The 16,148-nt window shown below is 44.2% G+C and overlaps 1 pseudogene; it reads right to left on the reverse strand.

Moving 5' to 3' along the window:
* LOC110392662 lies at nt 142-4,449 on the reverse strand (annotated as a pseudogene).

The following is a 16,148-nucleotide window of genomic DNA, read 5'->3' on the forward strand; positions in this document are numbered from 1 at the left end:
ATCCATTAAGAAGCTCATCTTTAATTCAGGTTTTCTGTAACATGAAACTCAGTGATACACAAGTACACTTAGTAACTATGTAGGGCAAAAGATCAAAACACTCCTGAAATTTGCAAGAGTCATATTCTTGATCATTGTTATGAAATAGCCCTTGTTTCATAACAGGGGTCTAATCTTATCACTGCTAATCCTAAATCTCAGTTTGTCCAAACAACAGCACTGTTGTTTCTACAGTTGCAACACAGCTTGCCCCCATTTTGGTATGTTTTTTAATTAATTAAATCACACCTAATGTAGTTGTAAAAGATGGGATCAGGCTTTCTTAAAAGTGTAAGTAACTTTGTCCAGAGAAGGATGACAGAAGACAACTACACATTGTGGTAAGGGCTGAATGGTGCCATCTGCTTTAATATTTTCCAGTTACAGCTGTTCTGACCATTCAGAACAAAATTAAGACTGAATCTAAAATATTTTTTAAATTAAAATTTGGTCATTGAGCACAAAGAAATTGAGACAACTGTAACAGCTTCTGGGAATCTGCTCATCTGGGAGTTAATTAGAAAAGAATGACATTTCTCCCATTCATCTACAAAAGTTAATGTTGTGATTGATTATTCTTGAACTAGCACTAAACAGCCAAGGAGACCTCACAGCCAGTCTGTGGAGTCTTCAGTGTCACAAGTATACGTAACCTTTTTGTGAACATGTGCCAAGGTTTATCCTACTCCAGTGAGTGCAGACCACGTGTAGAGCAGTTTCCACTTTCAGCTATTCATCACATTAATGCGATGTCCTGAGGCTCAGGCCTGGCCACCACACAAACATGCAGTGGTGTGCTCCTATCACTCCTATTTGTTTAAAACTTCTTTAAACAGCTTAAAACAAAACAAATGCAGCAAAGTGAATATCAGCACAAGGATTTAGATCAGTGCTTCACCAGCATCCTTCATTCCAGCTGACCGCTGCCCATCATATAATGCAGTCCAGATCAATATCAGAAATAACTGAGCAACCTGTAGAGCTAAAACAGACCTGAGTAATATTCTTGTGAGCTTTCCAATTCAGGTGAAGACAGTTCTCATAAACACAGGGCAACTCCATGTTCCTTTCCAACACTCCCCACAAGCTCCGCTTTACTGTTTATTCTTCTAAATAAATAAGCAAAAATACTTCTGTCTTTACCATTCAATATACACTTCATTTTGCTTGCACTTGAACCATGCAGAGACATACACAAATACAAGTATTGAGTTGGATTCAGACTGGCTTGTATTGCTTGTAAAACTACTTTATTTCTGAAGTACTATTTCCCATACAAATTATACTTTTTAGACACCGTTAAGATTGTACAAAATGACAATGATTTTCAGAAAACAGCACAGTTCCATTAGTGCATAGCTCCAAAAAACCATCAAAAACATGTTAGTACAGGTGCATTCATAAACAAAAATAAAAAATTGTTTAAAACAAGATACAATAAAAAAACAGTACTAAAAAAAAATGAAACATTAGCTCTTAAAAGAGAAATTCCTAACACATATCCAGAGTGCATCTATGCAGATGAATTGTCAAATGGCTAAGAAACCTGTTTACATTGTGCTCATCACCTGGAACCTGATTATCATGCTACGTAACGTAGCCACCTGACACCTGAGCAGATGGAAGTTACATAAAGCCATGACTAACGCTCGGGCACAACCTAACTTTTAATCCACAATCCCAAGCCCCATCCATCCATGCTGACTAGAACTGCTCACCCAAAAGGCATACTCCAGACCTCCATGTCTTAGGCACAGCCCTGTGAACCTTCCTGATGAGGGCGTTTTACTCCTCCTAACCTTCAGAACACATCAATCATCAGGACAGAACCCACTGTCTCTTTTTATACCTTTGATCTTGTAAGCTTTGATCAAGAGAACTGACGCCGAGGAAACTATTTACACAAGGAAAGATCATTCCTATAAACACAGCAGCAAAACCAGTCTGAGCACCTCACTCCAGTGAGTGCTGGACATTCCCTGCTCCTTGCAGAATTTTGCTTGTATGAAGGTCTCCCCAAAAGTAATGCCTCCTGTTTATTCCCATGGAAACTACAACAGACACAAACAGCACAATAACACTGTTTGACAGAGCAAATTCTCACCCATAAAACACTACTTTTCAACACAGTCCCCACCATTATCCTGCTTTGCTCTACCGAACTACTGCATCTTTATGAGAGGGGAGCATGTGGTCAAGGGCTGTCATTAACAGGCCAAATTGCAGTACTGTCCCCAGGTCAGAAAGAGTTACAGTTCTACAGATTGGACAAATTCATTGCAGAACTGATCAATCAATTCCTCTCTCAAACAAAAGGAAACCAGCAGAGAACAAGAAAAGGGCTTCACTACCACAAAAGACAGAAGTAGTGGCATTTCCAGGTATTTTTAAATTGCACGAACAATTATAAGCAGTGAAAATACCTGAAATCAGAATCTTTGAGGGTTAAATACAAGTTTTACCCTGGCTTCACTCCAAGAACACTGTCACAAAATCCTAGAAGCCTACTTGTATGAAGTCTAGGAGCTTTCCTCACTCTTCATCCCATGCATTCCTTACTTGGGCCCTACTGCTAATCCCTTCTGCCCTGGGAAACTCCACTCTCCCCTCCCAGGCCATTAGCTCCTCCATTACTGAAGATTTCCTGTTGTGCTCCTATTTGCTGGCATTTACCTATTCTCTACAGGTTTGCTAGCTATATTCCTAATTCCTATGGTGCAAATGTCTAGACATGGACATCTTTGCAAGGAATTCACCAGAGAGCGAAGCACAGTGGTGGGGTGCGTGCTGCAGGGCAGTTCCTTGAGCAGCCCTTGATTGGTGTCCAAAGAGCCGACGTGTCTCTTGTGCACTCTGGTATTGCAGTGACACCGATCTGCCAGCAGCTCCCAGTCTCAGAACACACACCTGACAAAATGCTGAGATGTCTGCCTTGCTCCCACAGACCTTCTCTTTCCTGCTCCCATTTCAGTACCTTCGTCTGTTCACATCACCCAGACATCTATCTGTTCAGCCGTCACCCAGTTGTCTGTCTGGCCCAAGAGGGTGGTGTTTGTCCAAGCTGCCGCTCTCTACTTTGTGCCCAGAGGCTCCAGGGGGCAGTGGAGACCTGCTGCCATGCAGCAGACACAGCCAGGATGGGAGGCAGCTCCAATAGGCTGTGGAGATGCCTGCAGTGTTGGTGTATCTGACACAGGCTCCAACAGAGGAACAGACCGAAGAGGAAGGGTGAAACTGGGATGATGAAAAGGTTTTCCAGATGGGGTGCACCCAGATCTCCCAAATCCGGGGGAAGGAAGGGAGCAGGAGGTGACAAGGGCCAGACCTGGGGAGGTGTCAGTGCGGGGTGGCAACGCGAGCAGGGACGCGGGCAGCCATCAGGCAAGCCAGCACGATGCCGACGACCTGCAGCACCGCCAGCCCCAGGGCAGCAGTGGCGACGCAGAACATGTTGCTGCTGACAAAGGCCGAGACTTTTCGGAAGCAGCCCTCAGGGTGCAGGCCGTGTGCGCCGGCTGGGCTGAGCGGGCAGCCCCGCCGGGCCCGGCAGCAGCTGAGCGGCACGGAGCCGTTCTGCTGCAGCGCCCAGGGCGAGGAGAGCCAGTCCCGGTAGCTCTCCACACCGCAGCAGCCCAAGGCGCGCTGCAGAGCGTCCAGGGCGTCCGCCTTCCCCTCGTCCTCGCCATAGGAGCTCAGGGCCTGGCGCAGCCCCTCCCGGAAGCCCCGCGCGATGTCCTGGCGGTACAGGAGCGCCGAGAGCCCCGCGGTCAGCCCGGCCAACAGCACGGCCACCAGGAAGGCGCTGTACGTGCGCAGGAGGCCGCGGTGCTCGGTGGCGGCGCTGAAGCAGCCCAGGAAGGCCCAGACGATGACGGAGGTGCCGGTGGCCAAGAGGATGGCGGGGGCGTTGGGGTAGTCGCTGGCCGACAGCGCCAGGTAGCCCCCCAGCCGCAACTTGGCCCAGAGGCCGATGATGAGCATGGTCAGCCCCGCCGCCCAGAAGACGAAGCTGAAAGCCATGAGGGACAGCTTCAGCACGGTCATGGCGTCGCCGAGGGGCCGCGACCTTCGGCCGAGGATAGCGGTCCGGGAGCAGAGAGCTCGGCGATGGGCGTGCTGTCGCTGCCTCGGCGCCGTGCCGTGCTGCGAGTGTTGCCGCTCTCCGCCCCGGCCTTTTTCTGCGCCTGGCGCGGGGGCGCGGCCGCCGGCGGCGTTTGACGGCGCTGCGGGGCTCGGCGGGCGGACAGCGGGGCCGGGCACAGCGCCCTTCCCCTCAGCCCGCGGGACCGAGCTCTGAAGGGCTGAGGTGTTCCTGCGTTTACCTGCTGTATGAGGACGCTTTGAAGAAATAAACCTTAAAATGTGTACCTGCGTGTACGACGATTCAGTCCGTCGTCGTTCACCCGTCTCAGTTTCCCCAGTTGGAAACTATTTTCCAGGCTGCCTGACTCTGTTAATACTCACCTGATATGCCGCACCATCACACTGAGCACCAGGAAGGGCATAAAATGTCCGTGAGAATGTCCTTGAGTGCTGTGTTACAAGTGGCCCATGGAAGGTCTGGCACAAGAGTCCTGTTTATGTATGCCAGCTCTCCAGTGCAGCCTCATGGCTGAAGAAAATTTCCTACGTGCCGTATAAGACACAGATGAGAATCTGTACATGAAGGAGGATCTCAGGCAGTGATAGCAGTCGCCTCTCCAGTGCTATTTGTACTAAGTGACAGATTTCTCCTTAGCACTTCTTGTCAACACCACAAGAGGTATGTAATGCTCTTCACTGTAAGATTTTATACCATCTCCTGCAAACAGAAATGACTCAAAGTCACCGCAAGACACAAAGCTGACCTTCGTATGTCTTCAGCAGATCAAGAAATTAGTTTTGTTATATACTGATGTGCTATCAGACTGCCATGTTTGTATTACTTTAAAAAAATATTTTTAGAAAATGTTTCTAATAAAGTGCTTATTGTAGTTTCATAATGTGGTGAAGGATCTTTAACCTGTGCAGTTTGCAGGATCACTGTGCACTTCAAGCTGTCAGACTCTTTTTTTTTCCTCTAAGGTCTCCTGAGACGATCCTTTCAAGTTTCCCTGATATAACTTGAAGTAAAGTTGAGGTTTTTCATTTGTATATACTATAATCACACCAAGAATTTAGGGCTGAGAACCCTGTTGTTCGTATCTTTATCATCTCCTTCAGTACTGTCTTCTCGGGTTTAAGTGTGTTCCGATTGTAATCTCTGTGGCAGTTTGAGAAAAGCTTATTGTTGGTTTCTTTCTGCTACAGAATGGGAAGAAAGGAGGTGCCTTTTATATCAGTTTACCACATTCCATCAGAATCTTATAGTTGTCAAGGTATTAATGCAGCATAATCATCACTGAGGCATAATCTGTATTAATTAGCGGCCACAACAATTTAAGTAGCAGGGACTGTATAATTCCTGCATTTACAGATTCTCCTCTTGCTTTTTCACAAGAATGAGCTCTTCATCAGTTATTTGGCAGATCTGCTCTGAGCTACTTCCTTTGATTCTCGGATCTTCTCAGCAGTATCCAAGATCTTTACATCCAGATGATTCAGAAATGATGATTCCCTGCTCTAGAAGTACTCCACAGTATATTGCATTCTATTACCCACTTTAGCACTAAATCTCGTGGCTAATATCCTTAGTGAGAAATAAAAGCTCATGACAAAGACGAACCAGAGGTTTGCTGGAGATTAGAGTTAGGGTTTGTTATGATAACCAGTGGCTAAAAGTTCATGGTTGTTACAGTTTCACACCTAAAGGAAACCTATCAAGTTGGATATTAGGAAAAATTTCTTGTCAGAAAGACTGGTAATGCATTGGAACAGGCTGCCTAGGGGGGTGGTAGAGTCACCGTCCCTGAAGGTGTTCAAGAAAAGTGTAGGTGTGGCTCTGAGGGACATGGGTAGTACGCATGGTGGTGAAGGGTCGATGACTGGACTTGATGATCATAGTGGTCATTTCCAACCTTAATGATTTTATGATTTTATGATTCTAAGCTGGGAGGCTCTGAAGGTGACATTTCATGAAGAAGCTGTTTCCTCTGAAGCAGCAGGTCTCTGCTGGCCCACCAGGTGTCACTCATGCAGGGAAAACTCTTTGCCGTCCTTGGAAAGGGTTGGTTGGTGCAGAGTTGCCGTCCTCCAGCCGCTTTTTTTTTCTCTTAGGATTTTACACCTTTTCATATCAGTGCTTTTCCTTTTGAATCCTTGAACTGCTATCATCTCAGCATTACCCACTGCAGCTTTTCTTTCTTATCTCACATGGCTCTGTGTACTTTCTCACAGTTCTTTCTCACAACTTAGCAATTTTTTTCAGAAGTTTCTCAGAGCTGGTGCTATTGAAACTAGGTCTTGCACTGCAGATAGCTGAAACCTGTAGAAGGGCTGCACTGGCTATGTTGGACAGTCCTAGTGAGGGGCTACAGCCCTTTCTCTATGGGGCAAACTAGAGAGTTTGTCTCAGATTTGAAGATTTGAAGATTAGAGATCCACATTAAAGAAAGCAGATGAAATGTTTTTGTTATTAATTTTCCTTATAGTGAAAGCAGCTAGGCAGGGTGGGATATCTTAGGGTGTATTGTGCCATGTAGGAACAGTCAAAGTACAGGGCATGTGAGCAGACCTGTCCCTACCCAGGCTCCTGCTGGAAATCTACAGACGTTTTGTGATCTATTATGAGTATTTAATACGTACTGACTATTAGTTTCACTGGCAGTTAAGGGCTGAACTTCCTCCAGAAATCATGTTAATCATTCCGGGTTAAAAGATGCCAGATATCAGTGCTTTTTAAAATTAGGGTTAAATGGGTATTCGGGGCCAAATTCTTCCCATTCTCATAAGCTGTGCCACTGGAACTTTTTGAGTAAGTAAAACAAGCAGGACTCGGCTACTTGAGTGTACATGAAACCATGTATGATGAAACAGCTTCAGTTATGAAAAATAATGATAATAGAATTGCTTGATTTTTCAGACTGACAGAATCTTAAAACACATTGGCATGTCAGTAAGAAAACTCTAAGAATCTCGTAAAAATATACAAGTGGACAAATGTTCATGATACTGCATGTGATATATGGACTGACAGTTTGCTGAAAAATAAGTGATATTCCTTTACATGACATCTTGGAATGCAAAGTGCTGTGGGCTCAGAGGTGCCCCACCACATAGTGAGTGCAGCAATGCCAGTTATCAAAGAGTGGTTACAAACACAGACAGCAAACTTGGTGAGACTGACCTTGGACAATGCAAACTAGTATGTCTTAGAAAAAACTGTGATGTACTGGCAGGAAGGAAGCTGCCAAATGAGTCTGAGGGTTATGTGGGTGATAGCAGAGATCTAAATGGGCTGCTCTTTGCAATACTATTTGGCATAGAAATGCAGTCTGCTTGAAGCATAGATTTTCCTTGTTCCTACAAGATTAGGTAGTTGGGACTTCTGCCATAACAGAATGGGCAGTAGCTTCAGAAACAAACAGAAAAAACATCAGTGTCACTTCACAGTTTACTTTTGGTGTTTGAGAGTTCTCGTTCTCACTTGAGAATCAGAATTGCTCTGGAAAATGTGTTCCCTTGTTTTAGGCCTGTCTCAAGTGTTGTAAATCATGAAGAAGTCTGAAGATACCCTGCTTGAACTGAGCTGTGATTTACATATTTCAAGATAATTGTATTTTCTCCACAAAAACAATATTCCTTATTTCTCTCCCAGCACTTACTTCTCTTAATAGTGTTCTCTGTGGTTTTCTGCTTGAGCTCCTTCCTCAGGAGAGAGAATTAGTCTGAAGGTGAATGCATAGATTTCCCTTGAAAGATGACGATTGCTGGTGATAAATTAGATTTAAAATTACCTGGGTAGCTGCTAATACCAGCCAAATTCACAAAAGAGATGAAAGTATCAACTCCTGGACTTAGATTCTGAAAACTCCACTCCCAACTCCCAGTGGCAGTCTGAGTTTGGATGCTGTTTCATAATCCTAGCTGTGCAATCTTCGGTTCAAGTTCCTTTACACTTGGGGTAACAGCCTGGCATCCAGCTCTCTCCTCTGTGTCGGGAGATACACAAAATCAGCTCTTCCTCCTGCCATGCTGTCTGGATCTGTTTCTGCAGGTCTTCTCAAGGACACGCTGGTTTAGCAATTAATGCAAAGCAGAGGGGGAGAGAAGTTCTTTCCCCACCCTTTGCTTTTTTTCCAGCAACTTCAGGTTGCGAGCACCTGCCTCAAACAGGGAGACCTGAACTCAATTTCTTTTGTTCCTGGAAGGAAGTGAAGAAACACTTTGTTTGGGGAGGCTGAAATAGCCATGCAGTATGATGTTCTGGTTGGTGTTTGCTTAGTATGTCTAGCTGAATCTGTTCTTCGGGCCTGAGAAACTGCAATTCAGATTTTTCTAGTTTTGTTTTATCCAGTGCTTATCAACATGCTTAGTTAAAGGGGAAATGTGCGGGAAAGGCCTTGCTACAGCTGTGATGGTGATATCCGCTGAGGTAATCCAACTTTTTTCCAGTACTTACAGATTCTCAGAAGAAAAGCAGTGTTCACGAGTTGGCTTTTCTTGGGCACCTGAATGAGATTCTCATGGCACAATTCACAGAGTTGTACTTTAGCTGCCAAAAGTACTTGCATTTATTTATCTTGGGGAAAACAAGAACTCCTGTGATGCCCTCATAGTGTCCTGCTGATGTTACAGCAGCATACTGTTGATGTTGGGTACTCATGGGGATTTTCTTGTCCTGTGATATACTTAAGAGCTCAATAAATACACCACAAAAACATTTCTTTATGTTGAAGTCTGATTTTGTGATGTTCTGTCATGTCGGATATCTGACACCATAAATCGCATTTAATAGGAAAAGTAGGTGTCCAGTGTGAGGAAAGTTAGCAGAATCAAATGAATGAAATGATTTTGATGTAAGACTGAATGATACTTTAATTCTAAACTGAATGAGATGGGATAGAAGTCATTGCTTTTCACTCTTTCCCAGTGATTGCTGTGCAGCATGAATCTGGTGCAAGCTCAGGCTGGATAAAGAAAGAAAGTGGACTAGGAGGAAGAGAGAATCTCTCCTTGATCTTCCCATCAGCTCTGGGAAGGGAATGTGTTAACTCATTTCCAGTTGCAAGTCCCTTTGGCAATTAGAAGATTAAGGAACACAACATACTCCTGGCACCTTCACAAACCCTTGATGTGAGGGGAAATATTGGATCAGCTGCTGCCATCAGGGCTGCATGATACATAGCCTGTGCAGACCAGAGCCCAGAATGGTGTAATTCCAGTTACCCAGCATATCTGAGCAGGAAATGTCTTGGCCCGAAGCAAGTGTGATCCCAAGGCAGAACCCAGCCTCCTGTTTCTTGGAATGTACTTTACAAAAATAGTAATAGCAGCAGTGGTATGTTTTTCAAACTGAACTTATTTTAGGCACTAAAGTATACAATCTTTGTTATATATCAGCTACTTTACTATTAATAGCAAGGATCAGAGCTCCTTTGGATTAATAATTAACTTCTAATGTGTTTTTTAACCTTAAAATAAAACTCAAAATGTAATTTTAGCTGCAGCTTCACAAGAGTTCCAAAGGATAGCATGACCCATGCCTTGAGCAAGTCTCAAGGGAAATTCAGTGCACTTTCCAGTTAGCCCACAGAAAAATGTGCTTATGTGCTGAACATCAGATATGTCTCAATGCTGATGTATCTAAATAGCATGCAGGCTAGATGGGTGGGAAAGACTGACAAAATACGATGTCAGAGGAATTAAAAAAATAAACTTTTCATTTTAGAGAACAATAGGAAGAGAAGGCAAGCTTAAACATTGTCAGATTTTATGTCTGAATTTTAAAACATCTGAATATATTATTATTCTCATTTTCCACTTGTTGAATTAGATTCTGAAGGTGTTAAGTATTTCACGTACTGGGATTTGTATAGTGTGTATTTTGACAGCAGTTAGGTGTACTTGGCAGATCATTATTCATATAATACTTGTCTACACTATGTGTCTACACTCATCAATAAGAATTTCCATGTATAAGGGGGATTTCCAAGATCTGCAGCAGCAAGAATCTATCCCACCTTTCACTTGGTTGGTATGATTTTTCATCAACTTTTCTGGCTTTGAAGATTACCTTACTTCTTTAAAACCCATTTTCTTTTCCCATCTTGTCTTTAACAAATGCCATACTACTAATTATGGATTAGCCAGTCCAGAACAAAATAAATTAGGGCACATTAGGAAGCCATGTAGCATAGCACAACCACCCCTATTTCTGCTTTTATCACAACATTCTCTCTGCCTCGTTTCCAGGCTCTGACAGATAATGCCATCACAGGCAGAGGACAGTGTGTCCATGCACTTTGTTCTGACTAGTTGAAGAATGCCGTGGGGCACAGACTGTTATCTCAGGGTCACTGTAACCTTTGTCCTTGCTGAGGTTATGGACTTGCAATAAAGCAGCAACATTAGAACACCAGAAGACTTTCCAAGCCTTGGGGTCCGGATCCATGGACTTTTACAGCTTCCTTGTATGGTCATGTGGAGTGTGCTGTCCTCAAGCCAGCATCACTCTTGCCTGTTGTAAAGGACACAGAAAGCCTTGTTTAAAGGAAACAGTCTGCATGCAAACAGTGCATCACACAAGAATCATTACCTTTATCAAGGCAACAACTTGTCAGCCTGCCTGACATCTCTGATAATCCCAGATATGAAGAATCTTGTTTAGCTCTCGTAGGATGGTAAAATCTTATACATTCTTACTATAGTTTTCTTTGACAAAATGTCTGTTGCGCTATTCATAAAATGATACACTTTGCCTACATGCATAAAGCGCTTATCAGCATGATAGCAAACACGAAGATTACAAACAGTTTGCTTGGATTCTCTTATAGGAAAGACTGCTGACTACTTGCCATTTTTTGAGACACTTTTAAGGTTACTAGTCTTTAACTACCCTGGGCTGAAATTTTCCATGGCAGATATTTATCTGAGTCTGAAATATATATGTATATATATATATACATATATATATTGCTTCCAGCAAGAATGGTTCCACACTATTTTTCTCCCTTAAAAATAGTACTTCAGCCATCTCCTTATAGCACTTCCAGGTTTTGGAGTTGAGACTTGAAATCTGGCAAAGGACCAGGCAGCATTCTTGCTGTAATTTTCATACGAAACTGATTAAACTTGACCAAGTATAAATTTTTGCTACTTTACATCACACCTCCTCAGTCAGGAGTGCTGGAGATACCCTCTTTACCAAGCACAGCAGAGGTCACAGTTTTATTTTTTCCCTGAAATCTGTGATATTTGCTACTTTTGTCTCCTTTGGCCAAGTACTGGAATTCTAACTTTCCTGTCCTCTCCATGTTCCTCCTGACAGTACTCAAGCAGGAGGAAGAAACTGGTGCAAAAGCAATAACAAAAGTTTGTCCAAAGGACAATGTTTGGCTTGGCAAAAGGGGTGACATGGTGGTAAGGTGGGAGAAGTACTTGGAAAATTGAATTATATGTCATCTGAATATACCAATAGAAGCAAATTGTGTGGGAGAGCACTTGGACCTGAGAATTAGGAGAACACAAATGAAATGTGGGGACAATTGCAGCCTTTCCATTCAGACTATCCTGTTTGGTCAAGGAGACAGCAAGTAGAAGCTGAGTTGTGAACTTTTTTGTTTTTAAGTTATCATCTTAATTTTGAATACTCTGACCAAAAAAAAAAAAAAAAAATCAAACCTTAGATGTCTCGGATGGATTACCTGAAATAAGTGCACAGATCCTCATTTTGAAATTTCATGTCATCTTCTTTGATAGGGTATAATGCAGAAACCAGAACTAATAAAAGGAATGAGAAAATTAGAATATCCAACACCGGAGAAAAAAAGGGTTCTTATCTTACATAAATAATGAATTAACATTTTGCTGTGAGACTTTTAACTCAGGAATAGCTGTTTTCGAAAATCAAAAATGCATTTAGCTATCTTTAATCTTTAAGATTCAAAAGACCCTTTTATCTTTGAGCTAAAGGAAGATTACTGCTACAGAATGTTTATATTCCTCCTAAGGGGGTAGGTACAGCAGAACATACCTCTATGCATATAACACTTGATTCTTCCCTGTGTGGAAGTCACTCATTCAAACTGAGACCAGATCTGTGTATTGGGTTCAAACAAAGCCAGAGCAAGCATGGGAACTGAGACCTCTAAACCGTGACGGAAACTTAAACTTACCTTTCATCATCCTTCAGAATACCTTGATGCCACCTCTGCCACATCTGTTACCTGCCACATCTCTAATTTGCTCTCTTTAGCTGTTATTGTTGACAACAATCTCATTAAAAGTCAACCTGGGGAATATGTCTGAAAGCAGTGTCCAAACACTCCTTGAGCTCTGGCAGCTTGGTTCTGTGCCCATTGCCCTGGGGAGCCTGTTCTGTGCCCAGCTGCCTTCTGCTGAAGAACCTTTTCCTAACGCCAACCCGACCCTCTCCTGACACAGCTCCATGCCATTCCCTTAGGCCCTGTCACTGTCACCTCCGCTCCCTGTGAGGAGCTGCAGCCGCCATGAGCCTCCCCTCAGCTCCTCTGCTCTGGGCTGAGCACAGCCAGGGCCCTCAGCCGCTCCTCATGAGTCTTTCCCTCTAGGCCCTTCACCATCTTTGTAGCCCTCCTTTGGATGCTCAGTTATTCAAAGCTCTTAGAAAAAAATCCAGATTTAGCTGACAGATCACTGCTCTCTCTAACACAGTTCTGGCTTTTATTACCACACACAGGATAGGTTTGGTTGTGAAGAACTTCACCTGTGATATGAAATCTCCACATGTGTGAAAAAAGTTCACAATTTAAATCATACTTAATCACATTTACAATTGTTTATAAATTTTGTATCACAAACTCTTCTGCTTTGTGATGTAGCTCTGAGATACATCAGCAGGACATTCATCATGCCAAGTGAAGCTTTTGGCACTAATATCTATCATCTGTGGGTTTGAAAAGTCATCTTCCTTACTGCATCTAGAGTACTTCTTTCATAGCTAGGAAATAATATTTCACGGTCTTCTGCCTATTGCTGTTATCTCCTAGATCCTCATCTGAGATGGAGGGACAGACTACAAGGGTGCTTCCAGGCCACTGCCACACTGCCACAGGTGGGATGGGTTTGCATAATCCCTCACAAATTCAGACAAGGCAGGAACCTTAAAGTAAAGAGTGATAGCCTTGTAAACCTAACTCCCTGGAGATATTCAGAAGCCATCTGGACATGGTCCTGGGCAACCTGCTGTGGGTAGTCCTGCTGGAGCAGAGAGGTTGCACCAGATGAGCTCTAGAGGTTCCTTCTGTCCTCAACCATTCTGTGATTCAGTGAACCACAAGCCAATGAAGGGTGGAAGGAAGGTGCCTGTTGTGGGCACATGGTAGTTTTCACCTCATTTTTGCTCTAACAGCGTTCTTTTCAGACTTCTTTTCTCTGTAAGCTCTCTGCCGTCTCAGGAGACATTTGACTTTAAGTGAAATTGCTGTGTCAAGACCATAAGCATGTTCAAGGCCCACCTGCTGCTCACCTTCAGCTTAAACTCAACAAAGAAACTAAAAAGCATATCTTCCTTGGTGATGTCTCCCTCCTTTTCATTCTTATCCTAGGTATAAGTCTAAGGATTTTCTGCACAAAATTTGAATGAGTTATATTTCTTGGATGTTACACCTCTTCATTCCAAGCTCTTTAATAGGACACAGGCACAGGAACAGATATTTTGACTTAAATAAATGGGAGATAATCAAATGTCTTGATACATATCAGGGTATTTGGGGTTTAGGTTCTAATTCTACATTATACAACTGTTTCTTGTAGTGAAACATACACACAAACACAAGGTAACATTAAGGCAAGCTAATGATTGCAATCTTTTTTAGGAGAGTAACACTGTTAAGGGGTCCTTCAGGAGTCAACCACTTTCCCCATCTAATTTGCAAAGGGAAAAGCAGCTGGGATTTGTGAATCAGAATATTTCTAGATAGTAATAATAAAGGGATTATAATCGTGTCAAGCTTGATTATTTTTTTAATTAAATGACACAGTTTAGGAAAACACTGCGTTAACAGTATTGATACTCTACAACCTTAACTCACTTGCAGAGCCTTAGAGGTGATAACCAGGCAAGCTGATTGCAGCACTGTGACTATGTACATAGGGAAACCACTGCACCACCTACCCCAAATTAACTTACTGTTTGCTTTGAACATTCCCCTGGGGTGAGGGAAGAGCAGGCAGCACCCTGCTCTTTCACTCCCCAGCTCAATTTGTTGCAGGACAAGCTGTCAGTCTTTGTGCATATTGCAAGGCTAACAGTGCACTCGTGAGGTGGAAGTAATTTAACAGAAAAGTCCCATTGCTGCATCTTTTCAATGCAATCTTAGGTTAAAGTTCTGGACCCATCCTTTTAATCCTTGTGCACAGATCTCACATTAATATGAGAAGTGATTTTCAGTGATTCATAACTCTGCATTTGTCTTTAACTCATTTATTTATATATTGTGTGATTACACCAAAGGGTTCTCATAAGGTCATATGACTTTCAAATCTGAGGCAGAATAGTGTGTGCTAAGGATTGCAAGTTGGCTTTAGCCCAGAATTTTCTGCTCTGCAGCCCTAATCCAGACTTGTTATTATTTGAAAACAACACTGCGTGGATTAATTGTTTGTGTGTAGGAACAAGACCGGCTATAATAGCTCCATTGTCTCTCTTTGTCTTCCAAAGCCTACTGGCATTATGTTCTAATGTGGGACTGCTGGTTATGTCTGGTGAACAGAAACATTCACTGGTGCAACCCTAGGCTCCCTCAGTGGGGCACGTCCCCGTTTGCTGCTTTCCCAGCCTTCCCTGTGAAGCAGCAGAAACTCTGGTTTACCTCCAGCATCAGTCCCTGGAGAAGGGAAGCCCAGTGCCGCCCTCACATCTGCCTGGCTGTTGCATCAACCCAGCGCTACTCACTCCACATACCTCCCACAGAAATGATCCGAAACACGGCCCTGTGCTGACACAGCTAACAGCTTCTCTTTCCCAAGCTTACTCTACACTGCACAGTGCTGTGCTGCGCCAGTCTGCCGAGAATTCCATGGGAGGGGGGGAGAGGAAGAGAAGATGCAGAGGAAGAACAAGGGGGCTGTAGACCTTGGTCCCAGCAGCACCATCCAGTTCCATATGGACCCAGCAGGCTGCATGCCTGCCTGTGTTGGCCTGGACCTAAAGCACCAACACATTACCTGCAGCCATCAGCTTCCCCCCGTGTCACTTCACAGGGCCACGAGTGATGGACTGGCCCCAAGCACAATAAACAGGCTAAGGTTAAATTGTGAAGTTCAAAAAAGGCTGAACCAATCCAGCGTGCAGCCTGGCTCTTACAATTTCCCAACTCAGCTTTATCAGGGCAATATTAGCCACATGCAGCAGCTCATGGCCACCGATGCAGCGCTGAAGGAGCAAATCCGAGAGCATCACAGTGCTGCTGGGGGTCATGGCCCTCAGAAACTGGTATACTGATACCATCCCTCTGGGCCTGGCTGGCAATATTCTGACATGGTTATCTGCAATGTCTGCCTGCCCTGGCCTCTGTGTGAGGAATTATCGGGCTGCATCTCTCCCAGTGGCAAAATGTGCTTTAATCTCTGTGGCAGCAGACTGCCTCCAGTGCAGATGATGCCCCCTGTTTTGGAGAAACATAAATACACTCCATACCGCTGAGCTCAGGGAAGGAAGTATAGCAGAGCCGGCCTTAGGATGCTCGTTCTGAGTGATAACAAAAGAACGGGTGTGAAAGGTGCGAGGGGAGCCGAGGCCCCTGCCGAGCCGGAGGGCCGCTGACGCCCGGAGGCCGCCAGAGGGCGCCACAGCCCCGCGAGCCCGGCGGCACCCGGTCCCCACCCGCGGACCGCGGAACCGCCGCGGCTGACAGGAGAGAAGCGCAGCTCCTTTTGTGTCTGAACAGGCAGCGCCCACACCCTGGCTGTGCCACACAGCACTGGCCCAGCGCCGCCGCTGCTGACCAGAGGCCGTGACTCGGGAGGTAAATGTTAATTTGGCTTCTCTG

This window comes from Numida meleagris, chromosome 1 (assembly GCF_002078875.1).
Source record: "Numida meleagris isolate 19003 breed g44 Domestic line chromosome 1, NumMel1.0, whole genome shotgun sequence".
Classification (NCBI taxonomy): domain Eukaryota; kingdom Metazoa; phylum Chordata; class Aves; order Galliformes; family Numididae; genus Numida; species Numida meleagris.